The sequence below is a fragment of the Peromyscus californicus genome, unplaced genomic scaffold, assembly GCF_007827085.1.
Source record: "Peromyscus californicus insignis strain IS unplaced genomic scaffold, ASM782708v3 Scaffold_9__1_contigs__length_137607984, whole genome shotgun sequence".
Lineage (NCBI taxonomy): Eukaryota > Metazoa > Chordata > Mammalia > Rodentia > Cricetidae > Peromyscus > Peromyscus californicus.
This window is the reverse complement of record NW_026294617.1, coordinates 5,072,785-5,091,284: the sequence shown is the minus strand read 5'-3', so window position 1 is coordinate 5,091,284 and position 18,500 is coordinate 5,072,785. Positions and strand designations below refer to the sequence as shown.

General features: G+C 37.7%; 1 protein-coding gene and 1 pseudogene across 5 annotated transcripts in view; both read left to right on the top strand.

Annotated features, from left to right (window-relative positions):
• Nucleotides 1–18,500, top strand: part of Naaladl2 (N-acetylated alpha-linked acidic dipeptidase like 2) — a 1,340,311-nt gene that overhangs the window by 165,291 nt on the left and 1,156,520 nt on the right. The gene's annotated exons all lie outside the window — the stretch shown is intronic.
• LOC128106560 (small nuclear ribonucleoprotein Sm D3-like) lies at nucleotides 11,315–13,338 on the top strand (annotated as a pseudogene).

Below are 18,500 nucleotides of genomic sequence, written 5' to 3'. Positions count from 1 at the left end.
AGAAAGCTTTTGTGCAGCATTGCATAGGAGAAGATGGCTTTCTAGTGAGCCTAGGGTAGAGGAAGCAGACTTGCTGCCTCTCTTTAAAGTGAGAGTGTAGACCTCATACCTCCATCATCTGACAGAGACAGCTGGCAGAGGAGGGGCTGTGAGCAGTCTTTTTTCTGGATTCACTGTTCTGTGTGCAAGTGTGTGTGTGTGTGCTTGTATGTGTGTGCCTGTGTGCCTGTGTGTGTGTGCATGCCTCTGTGTGTGTGTGTCTGTGTGTGTGTGTGTGTGTGTGTGTGTGTGTGTGTGTATGTGTATGTGTATGTGCATACATGTGCTCACATTCAAGTGGAGCCCAGAGGAAAACCCCTTGTGTTCCTCTCAAGCTATCCACCTATGTTTACTTTTTTTTTTATCCTTTTTAAAAGATTTACTTTTATGGTGTGTGTGTGTGTGTGTTTGCATGTGCACATGTGAACAGAGCCCTCAGAGGCCAGAAGGAGAGGTCAGACCCTGGGAGCTGGAGGGGCTCTTTTGAACTGCCATGTGGATGCTTTGTAGCAAACTCATGTCCTCTGAAAAAGCAGCATGGGCTTTTCACCAGTTAACTTACCAGAACCTTTTTTTCCTTCTTCTTTTCTTTTCTCTTTTTGAGGCGTGGTCTCTTACTCTCCACAAGCCTGCTATATAGGTGCTGGGCTGGGTAGCCAGTGAGCCCCAGGAGTCCCCTTTTCTGTACCTCTCTAGGGGTGGGATTAGAAGCACACCACTACTCCTGGATCTTTCTTTTTTCTTTTCTATTTTTTTTATATAGGTCAAACTCAGGCCCTCATTCTCACAACAGAATTTAATTCAATTTAAATTGAATTCAATTTCCTAACTGAGCTGAACTATTTGTTCACTTTGTGATATATCAGAAAATCTTTTCTCAGACTAGTGGGATTATTCAGTAGATAAAGCTGCTTGATGAACTGAGTTGAATCCATGGGACCTACATGATGCAAAGAATCAGCTTTGTCTCTGGATCTGTATTCACACACTGTGATAAGTATCCCCATACATACATCACACACACACACACACACACACACACACACACACACACACACACCATTTATGTATCATCTATCTATCTATCTATCTATCTATCTATCTATCTATCTATCTACCTATCTATCATCTATCTAAATTAATAGAAAAATTTTAAAACATATAAGATAAGAGAGGTGAGTTTTCTTTTCCTAGAGAAGCACTGCCTAGACTGCTCTACATTAAGAACGCCATTCCCCGTGTTTGGTAAACATGGAGCACTGAGTATCCCGCCTTCGCTCCCCTCCATGCTTCCTCATCCTGCTCCCGCCATTAGCCTTCATCTGTCTGGCTTACTTCTGCCTCTGTTTTTAGCTTTTTCTCCATGTGTCTGCTTTCTCTCTCTCTCTCTCTCTCTCTCTCTCTCTCTCTCTCTCTCTCTCTCTCTCTCTCTTTCTCTGCCAACCACATCAAGGATCAGTGCTAGGAGTCTTCTATAACCTTTTGAAAATTGAATTAAATTACTTTTAGCTGATGCATGAAAATATACAATTGTACATATTAATGTAGCATACTATGTGATGCCTATATACATGCATATCTCTGTAATTTTAAAATCAGAGTAGGCACATCTACACCTGATAATGTTTGTTATTTCTTTAGTATAAAACCATTTAAAATCTTTTTTTCTAGTTTTGGTAATACACAGTACACTGTTCTGTCTATATTCACCACACTGTGGACAGTGTGGTGAAACAGCCAGCTTATATCTAAGCTGGTACCTTCGGATCAGCCTCATGCTTCCTGGTAATGTCTGGTAACTCCCATTCCTTTCACAACTCAGATTCCACAGAGAGTGGAGTTGTTTATCTCATTAACTTCATACTGAGCTCTCCAATGCCACCCAGGTTGTAGCAAGAAATGACAGGCTTCATTTTTCATGACTGAATTGTATTCCACTGTATTTTCTTTATTGATTCATTCACTGATGAACTATCAAGTTACTTTTCTATTTTTTGGGTATTGAGAACAATGATGCAGTAATCAAGTACTGCAGATGTCTCTTCAACATGCTAACTTAATTTCCTTTCTTTATATACCCAGGGGAGGGATTGCAGGCCATATAGAAGTTCTACGTTTAATTTAATGTGGAACCTTCATTATGTTTCTACAGTAGTGGTACTAATTAACATTCCTATCAACAGTGTGTAAGGCTTCCCTATCCTCTGCATCCTGACCAGAACTGGCTACCTTCAGTCTTGTTTGATGATAGACTGCCTCACTGGAAAGAGATAATATCTCATCGTGGCTTTGATTTGCATTTCCCAAGTGATTAGTAATGCTGAATATTTTTTCATGTGCCCATTGGCCATCTGTGTATCTTCTTTTAATGAATTTTATAGATATTTAAATGTGCATTTTAAAGCCAATATGTACCTAGTACCTATATGAAAAGGCACTTAAATTTTTCTAAGTAATTTAGTAAAAGAATCCATTTTTATTATGACTTTTATTCTTTAAAAATAGTGTGTGGCTCTGTAGCATGTGAATCTAGAGCAGATGATAGCTGAAAAGTCATATTAGGTAAACTAAAAATGGTCTGTAACACTTTAATCCTAAGTGAAGATGTCATCTAATTTATGGTGCACATAAGACAATTGTTTAATAATACAAGGTCCATGTAAATACAAAGTAGCTGTTTTCTGTAGGAAGAATACCTGACTTTCCTGCTTGTCCTTGGATGTTGGTTTACGGTTTATGTAACCCAGGCTCTGATGGTTGAATGTTGGCAAGGATATAATTTGTTAAAAGCATAATAGGTCAAATGGGAATTGTAAAATGTGTTTCTTACTAAGCAATTTGTCCAGACTCCTTACACTGAAGAAAACATGTATTAATAAAGAATAACTTATTTTATTCTCCATGTAATATGGTGTTGGCTGTGGGCATGGTGTATATTGCCTTAAATATAGGGCAGTTTTAAATGAAATTAAGGCTAGATTGCTGAATTTTTAAACATTTTACTTTGTAATTGTCACATGTATCCTTTTATTCTTTAATTAAGAATAGCAAGACATATTGTGTGGAAGCATATTTAGATGTAAATTAGAGTTTTTCAGTGGTGGTCTAGGTCTCTTCCCTCAAAGTATCTATGTTCAGCTAACTGTGTTTCTGTTATGGAGAGGTATGTGCATTCCCTTACATATAATGGAACAAGGTATCTGCTGTTACGATTCATCTCTGGAGGACACACTGGCTCAGCATTTACCCTGATAGTAAGATCACATAGCCACTGCAGTTTGGGAACTTCTCAGTAAGAATTCAACTAGCAAACTGTGCAGATGGGGTCAGATGCCCCTGAGATGTAGAAGAAAATTGTAGATATTTTAGAATAATCTGCCCCGCCCTGCTTCGTCCTGCCAAGTAGAAGCATATCTTGTTTCTATATGGGGTCATCTTAAAGTTGCTGATACTTTCATAGATAGCTAAAAGTTCAATGTAACACATTTACATTTTAAATTTTAATTATCCATACTCACATATAAATATGTCTCAGAGTTCTACTACTCTGTAAACAGCATAGCCCATCTTGATGTCAAGGAAAAGCCAGTGACTATAATAACAATTTGAACTGTCAGCTGTTCCCCTGACTCATCATTTTTGGGTCCATATATCTTGCTAACACCAGGGATAAAGACAAAGAAAGGGAACCCACTTAATTAGGTAACAAATGCAGTGAGGGGCAAGGAGGCTGCCATGCTGTGATTTATGGCATCTTGTTGAATAAATCTGATTGACACTATGTCTTCAAGATTTTATTTGATGCTATGATAGTTGTTCTTTTTTTAAGTGCGTCTGCCTATTTTTAGAATCTCCATGCTGACGTTCATGCTTCTCATTGAGCAGTGTGTAAGCACTTCTGTTTCCATCTTCCTCACTAGTGTTTGTTTCCAGACTGAGGTAAAGTAGAATCCCGGAGCAGAATTAACTTGCATTTTCATGATGGATAATGATGTTGAGCAGTCTGTGAAATATTTAGTGACTATTTCCATTCTTTTTCTTTTGAGTACTCATTAGTGAGTCCATTTACTGTTTGGAGGATTTTAATGTTTAATTTTTTGCAGCTCTTTATGAGTTTTAGATAGTAATCCCCTGTCTGATGTATTGGCAATTTTCCCCTATTCTGTAGGCTGCCTCTTCCCTCTAAAAATTATTTTCTTTGCTTTGAAGATGCATTTTATCTGCATTTCTTGTTATTTGCTGTCTTGACATTATTATAATGACATACACAGGGTGTTTTTCTTTCCATGAAAAACAACAATTAGGCCTGTTCACTGAAGGATTAAAAACAAACATTCCCCTTAGTGTTACATAGACAGATTGATTAATTACGTGCATAGATTAAAGATAAATTTATCAAAAATAATTTATAATTTGGATAGGAATTGTTATCTAGTTGCAATAGAGAAAATTTAAACGTGAATTATCATATATGTCTAAAACATTGTAATTGCCATTCTGCATAAGTACTTAAATTCAAAAAAATTGAAGTCACCTTATTTTATGCAAAGAATACAGTAATTTAGACATGCAGAAGAGGTTCTCAACAATATCAAACCCAGATCTGAGCATCTAAAGAGGTTTAAAGTTTTTCTTTCTAAATAACTTTTAAGAATGTAATAGACAGTAACTCTGCAATGATGTCTTAGGCATGGCCATTTTCCAAAGGGTATGGGCAAAATGAGTGCCAGAGGTTAGCATTGCCCCACAATTCTGTGCTTTCATGACCTATTTCAAAATTGGTTCCATCAATTGCTTCTCCATTTTTAGCAAATTGCTGTATTTCACAGAGAGAGTTAAATAAAGATTCTCATAATTCAGCAATGCTATATTATGGCAAAATTCTCAGTAGGGTACAGAAGTTTTTTAAAGTTTGCCCCATCTCCATAATCTCCCTCTACTGGGTCTTTATGGGTTTACTTTTCAATCACTGTACTTAGTAAGGTATTCCAGGTATAAAGAAGATTTCCCTTACCGTGGCACAGCAGCACCAAGAAGAAAAGCCAGTTAGGGCAAGTTAGTCACTTCCTGACTTACGGTCTACATGAGCCAATGGGTGCGGTACTCATCTTTGGGCTAGTCAACTGAGATGTATAGAGAAAGACTTGAAATTTGTGCAGTATTAGGGGATATATATATATCCCCTAATATATATATTTCTGTTTGGGGCCCCAGATTCTTAAAGTCTACTCCATAACTTCTGTAGTATTCAGTGATAATAACTAAGTTAAAGTTCAAAGTATTTTGAACAACTCAGTGTAGTTCTTAATGAAGTATCCCTTCTGCTCCCTGCTATATTACAATTCAATTTTCATAAGTGTTATTTAGGTTATAACAACTGTTAGAAATGCACAATGGCTTAAGTAATTATAGCAACCTCTTGTATTATCAAGAGTTTTAAAAGTTAATAGCCATTTTAGTAAAGCCCACATCAAATCCGGGGGTTTAAAGAGATTAAATAGGTCCATTAAACACTTAGTGAATATGACAGAAAACTTAAAATAAATAATGTTCCAAAGTAAAATGGCTGTAGCTGTGTGGAGTTGTTTCTTGGTCTTGCTTCTTATTGGAGAAGAGACATGGAGTTTACAAAGTGCTGCTGGGAAACTGAACATCCATGTGTACAGTGTGGAAACCAGATCACTCTAATTGTGCAAAAGTAAACTCAAAATATATAAAAAAAAACCTTAATATCAGAGCTGAAGGTTGAAAGTACCAGAGAAAAAGCAAAGGTGACCGCTTTAAAGTATAAGCAGAGTTAATGAGCTTCTGTAGGATGCCGATAGCTCAGGAAGTAATGGCAGAAATGTCAAATGATATTGGAGGAATTAAAGCAACCACACAGCACACAGCAGGGAAGGAAGGAACTGCCAGCATGAAAAGAGGGTCTACGAAAGGGAAGGAAATCTTTATACTCATCTATCAGGGAATTAATATCCAGAATATATAAAGGACTCAAAATAGTAAACCCTAAGAACTACTAATTCAATTAGTAAATAGGGAAATAAATGGAATACATACTTTTTAAAAGAAGAAGTGATAATGTCCAGTAGATATAGTAAAAACTTTGACATCTTTGGCCATTAGAGAAAGGTAATTCTACATTTTTTATTTCTGTCTCACCCTAGTTCAAATGGTTAACACCAGGAAAACGAAACCTAACATAATTGGAGGGGAAGCAGTGAGTGGGGTGAGGTGTGGAAAGAACCCTTATACACTGATTGTTAGAATGTTAACCATTGCAGTCACTACCGAAATCAATCTTTAGGTTTCTAAGAAAAGAACCTGAAAAATAAAACCATACTAGGCATTATTTTCCACCTTGGTATACACATGAAGGAAAAAAATCAACTCATAGTAGAGGTAACTGCACACCAATTTTTACTAGAGCAATATCCTAAATAAGTCAGGAAATCAATCTAGAGCTCCATTAATTCCATAAGTGGATGTGTAGCTAGAGAAAATACCACACACACATATACATATGGGGGGCATCATCTGTGAAGAATTATAGCATTTAAAGGGAAGTAGTTGAGACTGGACATGATTATGCTAAATAAACTTAGCACAGATTTGTAGTCAGAAATCCTGTTTTCTCCATAGGTGAAATCTAACGTAATTAAATAAGTAAGGAAAGCCATGACAGTAGGAGAAAGGCAGCTGTTAGGAAGGAGAAAAGGCGACTGGAATAAAGGGAATAAGGGTAAGTGAGGTCACTGTGGGTGGTCCTTATGCTCAGTGTATGATATGTGTTCATGAACATATACGGAACCAATTGTTTTGTACAATCCCCACACAGTAACAAAACAGCCACGGGTAAAAATAATATTTGATATCTGAGTATGATACCTTAATCTAAACAACATAGTTACCTTTTCCATAAGTTACTCTGGCATGAGTTGAAGGAGAAGGCTTATATAGATACTTATATTATGTTGATGCCACTTCTTAGTAATAGGAAACAGATGGGCAGATCATACTCCCTCTACTGTCTTGTTGCAGATATTTGGTTAAAATGTGAAAATTCAAATATGTATTTTTCTTTCGTCACTCTGAGCAGGGTTTTCATTTACACATTATATTTTAAATTAACTTGGGCAGTCTTTCCAATCCTAGCACTCTGGGTTTTCTTTGACTTTCTATTGTTGCCTTTCCATCTCTTTGTATTCACAGTTGAGAAGTTGATGCCAAATTTTGTAAAACATGTTCTCTTCCATGCTGAGATCCTTGATGCCAGCTGTCTCCCTGGAGTGTGTGCTTTGGTAATCAGCCCTGAAAAGCAGTCCTGGTAATGGAAATACTGGCAGCCTCCTGTACAACAGGGGTGCTAGCCTGACTTGCTGTAATTAGGAATGTGATTAGAAATAAGTGATGCTTTTGGTCTTCAATTTGAAGCCATGAAATGGAGGGATTTGAATTTGTCCTGTGTTTGGCAGATGACAAAGTTTAGAAACACTAGCTTCCTGAGCCTGGCGTCAAAAGTACTGTTGTTTGGTTACGATTTCCCAAAGGATGGTGTTTTCTTAGCATTTTACCTTGTCTGCAACTACAGCTCATTAAAAATTTTCTTGTTAATAATTTCAAGTTATGTTATTTGTAGCCAAAATTGTGGAATTAAAAAAGTCTTCTGCTATATGATATAAAGCATAAAACAGTAATAGTAACAGTAGTATTTTCAAACACCTATGATGCACAGTGCTTTATGCTAGGTGTTTTTAGTTGATTTCCCTGTCAGTCTTATGAAGTAGATGCTGTTTTCACCTCATAGGAATGTGAGAGACACACTTACAGACGTATGTGTGGCAGAGCCTACATTCTCGAACACTATGCTATGCTGCTCCATCCTGTGAAGTATCCATTTGCAGATAAACATTTAACTTAGATCAGTACTGATAGCTTGCTCAGATGTTTATTCTATTGTCAATCCGTTGATAAATATTCACACCAGGTGTGTGTCGGGCACTGTGCAAGACTCCAAAAATATGAGTGAATCTAGCCTTTGCCCTGCTGAATGCAATATTATGCATTTAAGATCATAGATTCCTAAGTGCACACCAAGTTACCCCAGGTACTACAGCAAATGTGTAAAGGAATTACAAGTTCTTAAAATAATGTTTATAGGAAACAACAGTATCTATGAACTATCGTTTTATGTGTGTGTGCTTAAAATCACTACCATATTAAAAGATACAAATACTTCTCATGTAAATACTAAGAACACTGTGGTGGTTTGAAAGAAAATGGGCCCCAAAGTGAGTGGAACTATTTGAGGATGTGACTTTGTTGGAGTGGGTATGGCTTTGCTGGAGGAATTGTGTCACTGTGGGGATGGGTTTTGAAGTTTCCTGTGCTCAGGATACCACCCAGTGGACCAGTTAACTTCATTTTGCCTGCAAGATGTAAGACTCTCAGTGACTTCTCCAGCACCATGAATACCTGCACTCTGCCATGCTCCCTGTCATGATGATAATGGACGGAACCTCTGAAAGTGTAAGCGAGCCACCCCAGTTAAACATTTTTTATAAGAGTTACTGTGGACATGGTGTCTTTTCACAGCAATGAAAAACCCTAACTAAGACAGACACCATGAGCAGAGAATACTTGAGATTTTCTGGCCTACAATGGCAGTTAGTTCTTTTTATATATTTACTATTTAAAGAACCTCAAACAAAATTGAGTGGGGCACTCATAATATCTCTGTGATCACAGAAACCAAGTGCTGTGAAAATTACATGAAAATGATGACTATCCAATTGAGTACAAACATTTATATGTTTTACTCACAGTTATTTTAAAAATTCTTTTTTTTTCTGGTTTTTTGAGACAAGGTTTCTCTGTGTAGCTTTGAGCCTTTCCTGGAACTCGCTTTGTAGACCAGGCTGGCCTCGAACTCATAGAGATCTGCCTGCCTCTGCCTCCCAAGTGCTGGGATTAAAGGCATGCGCCACCACCACCCAGCCTAAAAATTCTTTAGATGAAAGTAGGTTCAGCATAACCATTAAGTTGAATTGAAATGAAAAGATTTTGGAAATAGAACAAAATATTTACTATTAGGGATATAATTGTGTGATTTAGCTTATATTTAAATAAAAACAGTGAACTGCCTAGTTTGTTAATTTCAAGATGGTTCTTGATGTTTTCTTCTTTTGTCTTTAGCCTTAGACAAAATGAATGTTATGCTGTCTCCTTAAGAATACAGTGTGACCACACTTCAGTGGATGGGCGAGCATCTCAGAAAGTAAACAGAGCCTGTGAGAGAGATGCGATTGACAGCCAATTTTCTGCACTCTGGTTTCTACTCATTCAAAGTTGTTTAGGCTTCACTATTATTTTGAGACTTGGAGCATGTTGAGATAGTGAACTGTATTACCCTAGTTCCTTTTTCAAAAAAAATATGATTATTCGATGGTAAGGTGCTTTGTTGACAAGAGGGAGCATTTTTATTGGACAAATCCATTCTTTTAAGTGTAAAAGAGAATCAGTGGAACAAAAACAATTGACTGTTTCTGAGAAGTTGCTGAATTTCTTGTGGAACTTGCTCCTTTGCTATGTTGGAGCCAAAAGCTTACTATCCTTTTTACATCACCAAGCATAGTAAGAGTAAAAAGCAGTGAAAGAGAGATCAGTCTCAGAGAGCATGAGCAGGAGAGTCCAGTATGTATGAAATCAATAGATGATGTTCAGATCAGTGTAGCAGGAATCTTAAAAAGTTCTTATTAATAAAATCAAACCTGAGCCAGGTATTGGGTTGAACCCTGGAAGATCTAAGAGATAGAACAAGCCACAGCTAACCTCACCTGGCCAACTTCTCAGCTGGTCTTGTTTCCTCAGACTGGAAGCCTCTGTGTCCTCATATCCGAATGGCTCTCAGCTGAACTGTGCTGCTAGAAGCCTGAAAGCTTAACCAGCCAAATGCTTCTAGTTTCTGGTCTTCACGCCTTATATATCTTGCCTTTCTGCCATCACTCCCTGGGACTAAAGGCTCACTTCTTGGGATTAAAGGTGTGTGTCACCATGCCTGGCTGTTTCCAATGTGGCCTTGAACTCACAGGGATCCAGAGGGATTTCTGCCTCTGGAATGCTAGGATTGAAGGCGTGAGTGCCACCATTTTCTAGCCTCTGTATCTAGTGGCTGTCTGTTCTCTGACCCCAGATAAATTTATTAGGGTGCACAATATTTTGGGGAACACAATACCACCACATTTCCCCTTTTTTGTCTAAAATTAAAAAATCTTATAACTAATACAAGAAAAATTATATCCAATAAGTATATACAATATACACAGTCAAGATTACATTAATGATGTCTAGTCCTTTAACATTTGACAGATTCAGACAAAAAAACCCCATTAATATATAACAATATATTAATTTATGCATGTGAGAAGGGCATGGTGACATGGCAGCGTGGTTTGCCTCCACATGGCATCTGAGCTTTTTTTTTCTTGTGATTTGCTTAGAATTATGACTTTAATCTTATTGACAACATTGAATTTCTATCTTCATAACTATTAAAGAACAGAGTGGGAAGCCATGAGACAATGTAGGTCAGGGTTTGCACATAATCTTAAATGGTCAGATAAACCTGCTTTAAATAGAATATTAAAAAAGTATAAAACAGAAGCTCAGGTTTACAAAAAAATTAAGAGGTAGAGAGACAGTTCAGCCTTCTGCTGATAAAGTATCTGGGTAATTTCCTTACTAGGTAATGTTCAGATTACCATCCTTTGAGTAGAACTTTCAGGACCTCATCCTGATTTATGCTGTTTACCAAACTCAACCTAAGGATCTGTCCTTGAGATTTCCTGAAAACCATATCCAGCAACTCAATACATTTTATTGGTTATAACCCAGTGACTGAGCCCTGCCTCTGAAGTCTGTAAATGTTCCTTAGTCAGACTCATGGACTGAATTTACTAAAACAATCTCTCTGGGATGTCTGTAATATGAATGCTTTATTTTGTATTACTTATACAGTTCAAGCCTTTGGTTCACTCTTATCTGAGTATATTTGCTTACTAAGCTGAGAAGAGGATTGCATGATACTGTATTGGTCTTAGTCACAAGAATCTTTGGTTGACATAGATAGGCATTCATGGGTAGAATAAGGCATCTGCTCAAATATAACTGTCTTTTAAAAAATTGCTGTAATTTCTCAAACTGAAAAATCCTCTTGAATATTTTAGTGGTTTTGTTATCAGAAAATAATCCATTCACTTGAATAAGTTATATCAATTATCTAATTGATTAAGAGATCTTATTAGTGAATTGAGTGAACACTCATTAGTGAAATGAGCCAGTCTTCCTTCACATGAAGAAAACTAAATTATTAAATATAAAACATCATAAGTATAATCCACTAGCATTTACTTGGAAAATAGGATTGTACTTTTATTTATAAATTTGTGCCACTATTATAATTAGCTGAAAATTTTAATAATATTCAGTTACCTTAATATTTTACTGTGTCCACTTTGAAATACTGTTCAAATAAACACTTAGGTATCTTATTTAAAGATGTTTAAAAGACACTGTGTAACACAAATGTCCTGGTCCTCTGGCTCTTACAATCTTTCATATTCCTGTTCCATGATGTTCCCTGCATCTTAGGTATAGGTGATGCAGAAGGAACATTTGAGGTTGTACTCCCAACTCTCATTTTTCTTGGCATTTTGACCAGGTGCGGATTTCTGTGGCATAAAGAGGCTTCTTTGATGGAGGGTGAGACCCACAGTTATCTGTAGGTATGATGGATTTAGACAGTATTATACTGGTTTAAGAAAGTGGCAGTAGAGTGTAATATTCAGTACAGTGTAAATTCTCTCCTTTCCACCTATTCCCAAATATCTGGCAGTTGTTTCCCAAATAATTGACTCAGAGCGTAATATTACTTATAAATGCTCAGTTGATAGCTCAGGCTTGTTACTAGCTAACTCTTACACTTAAATTAATCCATATTTCTATTTATACTTTGCCACATGGCTCATGACTTTGTACCTCATCTTCTACATGCCCTGCTTACCTGGTGGCTGGCCTGTGTCTCCCCTAACTCTCCTGACTCCTCCCTTCTTCCTCCCATCATTCTCTCTGTGTCAGGCTGTCTCACTCAATCTCTTATTGCCCTGCTATCGGCCAATCAGTTTTTTATTAATAATGAGTATAATCCACAGTAGTAGAGAACTGAAAAGTAATCTGCAGTTGAACAGGAAGAATCTTGCCAAGATGTCTATTCTTGTGTCAACCAAAATCTCTCAGGAGGCCTAAAGTCACATAGTAACATGTGAGGCCAACATTCCTGGGGTATATTGAGGGAAACTCATTGAAGCAGAGGAAACTATGAACTGCAAGATGTCCATCATCACAGTCACATACAGAGATGAACAAGTGGCATAGTTGGATCTTGCACCCATGCTAAGGAGCATGGAAAATGAAAAGTAAGGCTCAGGGGCTGGCTGAGGGAAAGCTCCTATCTGGGAGGCCCAGGTGGCTGCAAGTGAAGTGGACTTGGAGTGGGGCTTGGAAACATCTTCCAGAAATGAGAATGACTTTCTCCATTGATGAGAATTTTCTGTTTTTTTCTCAAAGGCTTATCTGATGTGGGATTTTTTTGAAAGGTGGATGTAGGGATTGTTATTTTAGGAAAGAAAGAAAAAAGGAAATAAAGAAATCAGGAAAAAAAGAAAGAAAGAGAGAGAGAAAGTAGGACTCCTCTAGTGTCTATGACCTTACCACCCTTGGTTTAAAGGGCTAGGCATGAATTCCATCGTATTGAATAGGTCTTAAGTAAATTAGACAGCTGTTGCTTACTGTCAATATAAAAGTGCTATCATTATACCCTTGTGAACATCTTGCCTGGCCAGTTATTGTGGTTCACAGGCTTTATAGCTATTGATGGCCTTTCTTTCTTGGCAGTTGGCACAACACCTGTAGATACTATGAGAGCTAGTCCTGAAGGAGGATACATCCAGGTGATTTCCAGCTAGATACTCAAAGTCCTGTGTCTGAAGTTTGTGGCATTTTCAACACTTTAAGATCTGGGGGTAGGGGGCTTAGGATGGGCAACAGCCTGTATTGTTTTGGGAATCTCATGTACTACTCTGCCCAACGAATCCCAGGGAGGTTTCCCATGCCTAGCATATCTCAACAGTATGGTTTTCTAAACAAGACAATACCAGCTGACATGCCAGTTCTGATGGAGGAAATCTCACAAGGCACCACCCCTAAATAAGAACTACAGGCAATTAGTGGCTACCGAGAGAGGGAGACTGTGTCTTCTACAAGGAGCCCCTGATAAGGTTATCCATTCCAAGTGGTTAGCTCCAAACTATATACATATGAGCATTATTTAATGGACTCAGCAAAACATATATAATGTATACTATATCTTATATATAATCATATATATAATTAAAAAAGAAGTGATCCTGATTTTGAGTAAGAGCTAGGGAGACATATGGGGAGTTGGAGGGGAAAGAGAGGGGGGATGGAAATGAGGTATATATAATACTCACATACGTAATTCTCAAAACATTTTTATTGAAAAACAAAATCAAAAGTGAAAAACAAAAGATAGTAATAGGGAGATCTTTGTCATACATGTAGCAGTTCAGGGTTTCTTTAGCTAATGTATTAAATGTTATGTTGAACTTTATCCTTTGGATTTATTCTAAAAAAGAGTAAAATAGTCTTACGTAAGCTTGAGGCACATGAAACTGTGACTCAATGGAAGCTGCCTAACTCCACTGTGAACTCAGTTTCCGGTTTCACCCACTGTCGCTGCCACTGACATCTGTGCATATTGGCAGTGCCCTATTTAAATTGTCAATGTTTAAATTAATTGAGGAGTTTAAGAAATGAAGGATGTTTAAATAATTTGTAAATTATTTATAAGTATTACAATTTATTATATATATATTTCCTATTAATACAATAATTCCCTAAGTTTATAATAATGAAGTCTGAAGGAAGGACAATTAGCCTTTCCAAGGAATAAGTTCCTAATTGCTTGTCCAGTATAAAGTGATCAGACCTGAAATTATATACACACACACACAAAGGAACTGTGCCTTTAATTTAGACTCAATAGTTGAATAGTCAAAACAATGTTTTATAGGCCACTTCATAGCAAGAAGTATTCATATCATGAAGTTAGAAAACAATGTAAAACTATCCTTAGTCATAGTTCATGTTTCTGCAAACGCAGCCTCATGTCACAGCAAAACACCGATGTCAATAGTGGACCCCACACATCATAATGGCCATATAAGATTAGAGTGGACCTAAAAACTCTCTGTTGGTCAGTGGCATGGTAGCTGTGATAACAAGAGACTGTCCTGGTGGAATGCATTCTGCAATTTCTATGGTATAAACATAGGTAATATATTGCCAGTCATGTAAAGATATAGAACCTGTTATTATATAAATTGTATGCTGAAAATAATCATTAGTGGCTGTTACTATTTTATATGTTTATTATACTTTATTTTATGAATATCTTAGAATACATTTATTCTACTTGGATAAAGATGTTTAATATTAAACAATATGTGTTATTCCCTCAACAGTAGACATTTGAGGGATGTTGGGACAGTGAAGAGACTGACTAAGGCACCTCAAACATATCTCCATCCTTAAGCAACCCACACACATAGTTTTGGACAAAAGACTACAAGAATGAAAAACATGCCAATATACTTAGTATGTATGAGAAGAAGGACAGATTTTTGAGTAGAGCAATACGTTGTTAGGAGTCATTTTATTGCTATATTCTTTTATGCTATATTTTTATATTTTTACTTTTATGCTATATTTTCATTGCTATATTCTTCTATGAAGATCAGAGCATCACTAAATCCTCATCAGAGAAGCTTCTTTCAAGGAAAGAGAATTAGTACAGAGACTCACAACTGAAGAATGTGCTGAGAAGGAGAGATAGTGGAACGCTCAGTCCTAAATGATATTCCTTCAAATCCCTCCTGTTAAGGCTCAAGGATCTATGTGAAAGAGGAGGTAAAAAGATTCTTAAAGCCAGAAATGGTATTCGACTTCAAGGAAACAGTATCATCTATTCACCAGACTGACAGGCGTTTGAACTCTCACAGACTACAGTAGCACACAAGACCTGCACAAAAGTACAGCATGGAGAAGAGGAAATGGACACTAAGTCCCAACCCTCACCCAGAAGCTATTTGCAACAGGCACCTGCCTGGAAAGAGGAAATCAGTATTTGCCAATGGAGTGTCACTGGGTGTCTACCAACTCCAGCAAGTGCAGGGCCAATACCCCAAAGTAGTTGACCAACAGAAGTTGACTCCATGTTTTATTTTATTTTTTTCTGTCATCTATCTATCTATCTATCTATCTATCTATCTATCTATCTATCTATCTTTCTATCTATCTATCTATCTATCATCTATTTATTTTTAATGTGTGGTTTCTGTTTCGTTTGGGTATTGTCTTTTCTTATTGTTTTTTTACTTTACTTTGTTGTTTTAGTTTTGATTTTTACATGTTTTTGTTTCTTTTGCTCTTTTCTTTCTGTCTATCTTTTTATGAGAGATTGAGAGACAGAAAGAACATGAAGATTGGTAGGGAGGGAGGTGGGAGAATCTAAGAGAAGTTAAGGGAGGGAAAAACATGTGATAAAAATGTATTGTCTAAAAAATGCTTAAATAGATAATTACAAAAAAGGAAGGACAGAGTTTGGATTATTATGTACTTTAGGTTGTGACATTTTTTTCATTTTGTTTTCCTACAATTAGAATGAATTCAAATAAAAATTGGATAACATTTAATCTGATGATCTTAAATAGATTTACTATGCACTAGCAGACATCTATTTTATTGAACTGTCTGTAGTTTTATTATTTTATAATCTGACATAAATATGAATCATACACTACACTGGATACTCTTGTAATTTACTGCCAGTCTCTTTGTATTTCAACTGTGAGATTGCATTCGTTTTTTAAGGATTTTTAAATTTTATTTATTTATGTGTGCTTGAATGAATGTATGTGTACCATGTGTGTCCAGGTGCCTGAGCAGCTAGAAGTTGACATTGGTTATCCTGGAGCTGGAATTACAGATTGCAAACCACTGGATGAAGATTCTAGGAGTCAAACTTGGGTCCTTTCTGAGAACAGCGAGTGCTTTTAAGTGTTAAGTAGCCTCTCCAGTCCTGAAATCACACTCTTACGAGAATATTTAGTGTAGGAGAAAATCAAGCATGACCTGGCAGCCAGCCTACCAGGCATATGGCACTTCTAAATAAGAATCACGGCACACCCAGCTCCTGCAGTCAGAACTCTGAATTCTGAAGTAGCACAATAGCCAGTAGCTGACCTGCAGAGGAGTCCGCACTCTCCGTGTTTCCTTTAATGAGCTGCTTCTGCACAGAGACCTGGAGGTAGGAGCGCTCACTCTCCAGTCCAAGGTAATGTGCTAACCAATCGCCATCAATAGGCTTCCACTGTACAACTGGTTGCCCATGTGCAATTAAGCAGACACTGTTTCCGGAACCGGTCTCTGTGCACGGGTACTGCTGTCGTGTTGGGGGATGCCCAGTAGCAATGGCAAATTTGCTCCCTCTTGTGAGCAGGCTTGAGTGTAGGGTGAAGGGACCATCCTGGTAAAAACCAAAATAAACAAGCAAACAAACAAATAAACAAAAAAAAACAAGGGTAGAATGGGTAATTTGACACCGGATTAAAGAGTGCCTCAAATGCAGGTGGTAAAGTACCTGCTAAAGGGGATGAAAACACAAACGCTTGACTTAGAAAAGTTTTGGTCTGAGCTCCTACAAATAAATTCTTGGTTTTCTATAGAGGGGCTCTTTGATCTAGAGCAGTGGTGGAGAGTTTTGTATAATGCATGGAGAGAGGAGGGTAGGATTGGACATTCCTTGTCTGAGTCTTTCCAGCCTATTATTATGGCTGTAATTGGTGCCTACCTTGGAAGGGGGGCAGCTAGGCCCTGCAGACTTTTCTAGTAGCAGATAGAGAAGGACAGGGAGAGAACAGGGAGAGATTCAAGAAGACGCTGATAGAAGTTCTTGTGTGTCCACAGAAGAGGACACTTCTGGCAAGAAGGAAGTCACAGTTAGGCACCAAGGATGGTCCAGGTGAAAATCTCTCTGCGCTGTCCTCTTTATATCCTTTCTTGGATGCATTGCTTGAACACTATAGCTTAGAAAGTGAAGAATATCAGCCGCCACCACCCTTATTAGATCCCTTCTCACGGCTTTGTGCTAGTCGTGATAGTTGCTGGCCAAATGAGCAATCCAAAGTCTCCACGTTTCCAGTAAATTGAAATCCTTCCCCTCAGAGGTCTTTAGCATGATATCCGCATGATCTTAAGTCTTAGTCTTTTAAGGTTTAAAATCATCCAGCAGTTGCAGAATGCTTTTTGAGATGACGGTTGTCGGTCTCCCATATGTAATGCAATTATTAGAATCCACAGACTTGAATTCAAACATGGGGGAGGATTAAAAACAGCTGGCCCAAGCGAGTATAGGCCCCCAGGATTTTTTTATTTGGAAGGCGCATTATTATGATCACTGTGATCTTCAAGCTGAAAGAAATAAAAAATCTGGTGTAACCCTGAATGTGAAGATGTTCCAGCGGAAGTAGCATTCTCATCATTTGCTGAGCAGGCTCCCAGACCTCCTCAGCATTTAGACCAAGTTCTTCTGTGTGCCCTGAAGGCTCGTGCCCTCTTCAGGACACAGCAAATTTCAAAGATTTAAGGCACTGACCTACTAAGCCTTTTACTAAGTTCCATGAAAGGGACTGTGCCGCACATTAAGGCGACTGGCATACTGTGTGCCAACTTGCTTATGATGGGGCCAATGCAGAGACAGAGAGGGTACGGTACTAGGTCTGATAAAGAATGCCCCTCTGGATAATTGGATCCTGGTGTGTCAAGAAATAGGGACTCAGACATATACAACCAATGTCAGAGTTTCTTGCAGCAGCCCTAAAGTCTAAGGTCCCCTATGCAGAACATTAAAACAATTATTAAAAAACAAAGAAGAGGGAGCACCAAAGGATATTCAAGAACTCAAAAATATTTCTCCACAGAACAGTATGAACCACTTTTAAGTACTTTGGTCACCAACAGGAAATTCAGCTTGTTCCTGGGATTCCTCACAATCCCCCAAATTAAGCTGTAGTGGAGAGAGCCTACACACAACCGAAAGAATAAATTGTTAAGTTCAGCGGGGAGAATATGGGTCTGAATAAGGCTCACCATCAACATCTTATTAATATAGCGTTATTTACTTTAAATTTTTGAAAACAAATGACAAGGGAATACTGTTGCTCCTAATCATGGAGCACCTTTGTTAGGGCCTATGAAGTCACCTCTGGTGACGTGGAAAGATGTAATAACAGGTACCTGGCAGCCACTAGCCCCACTGGGAG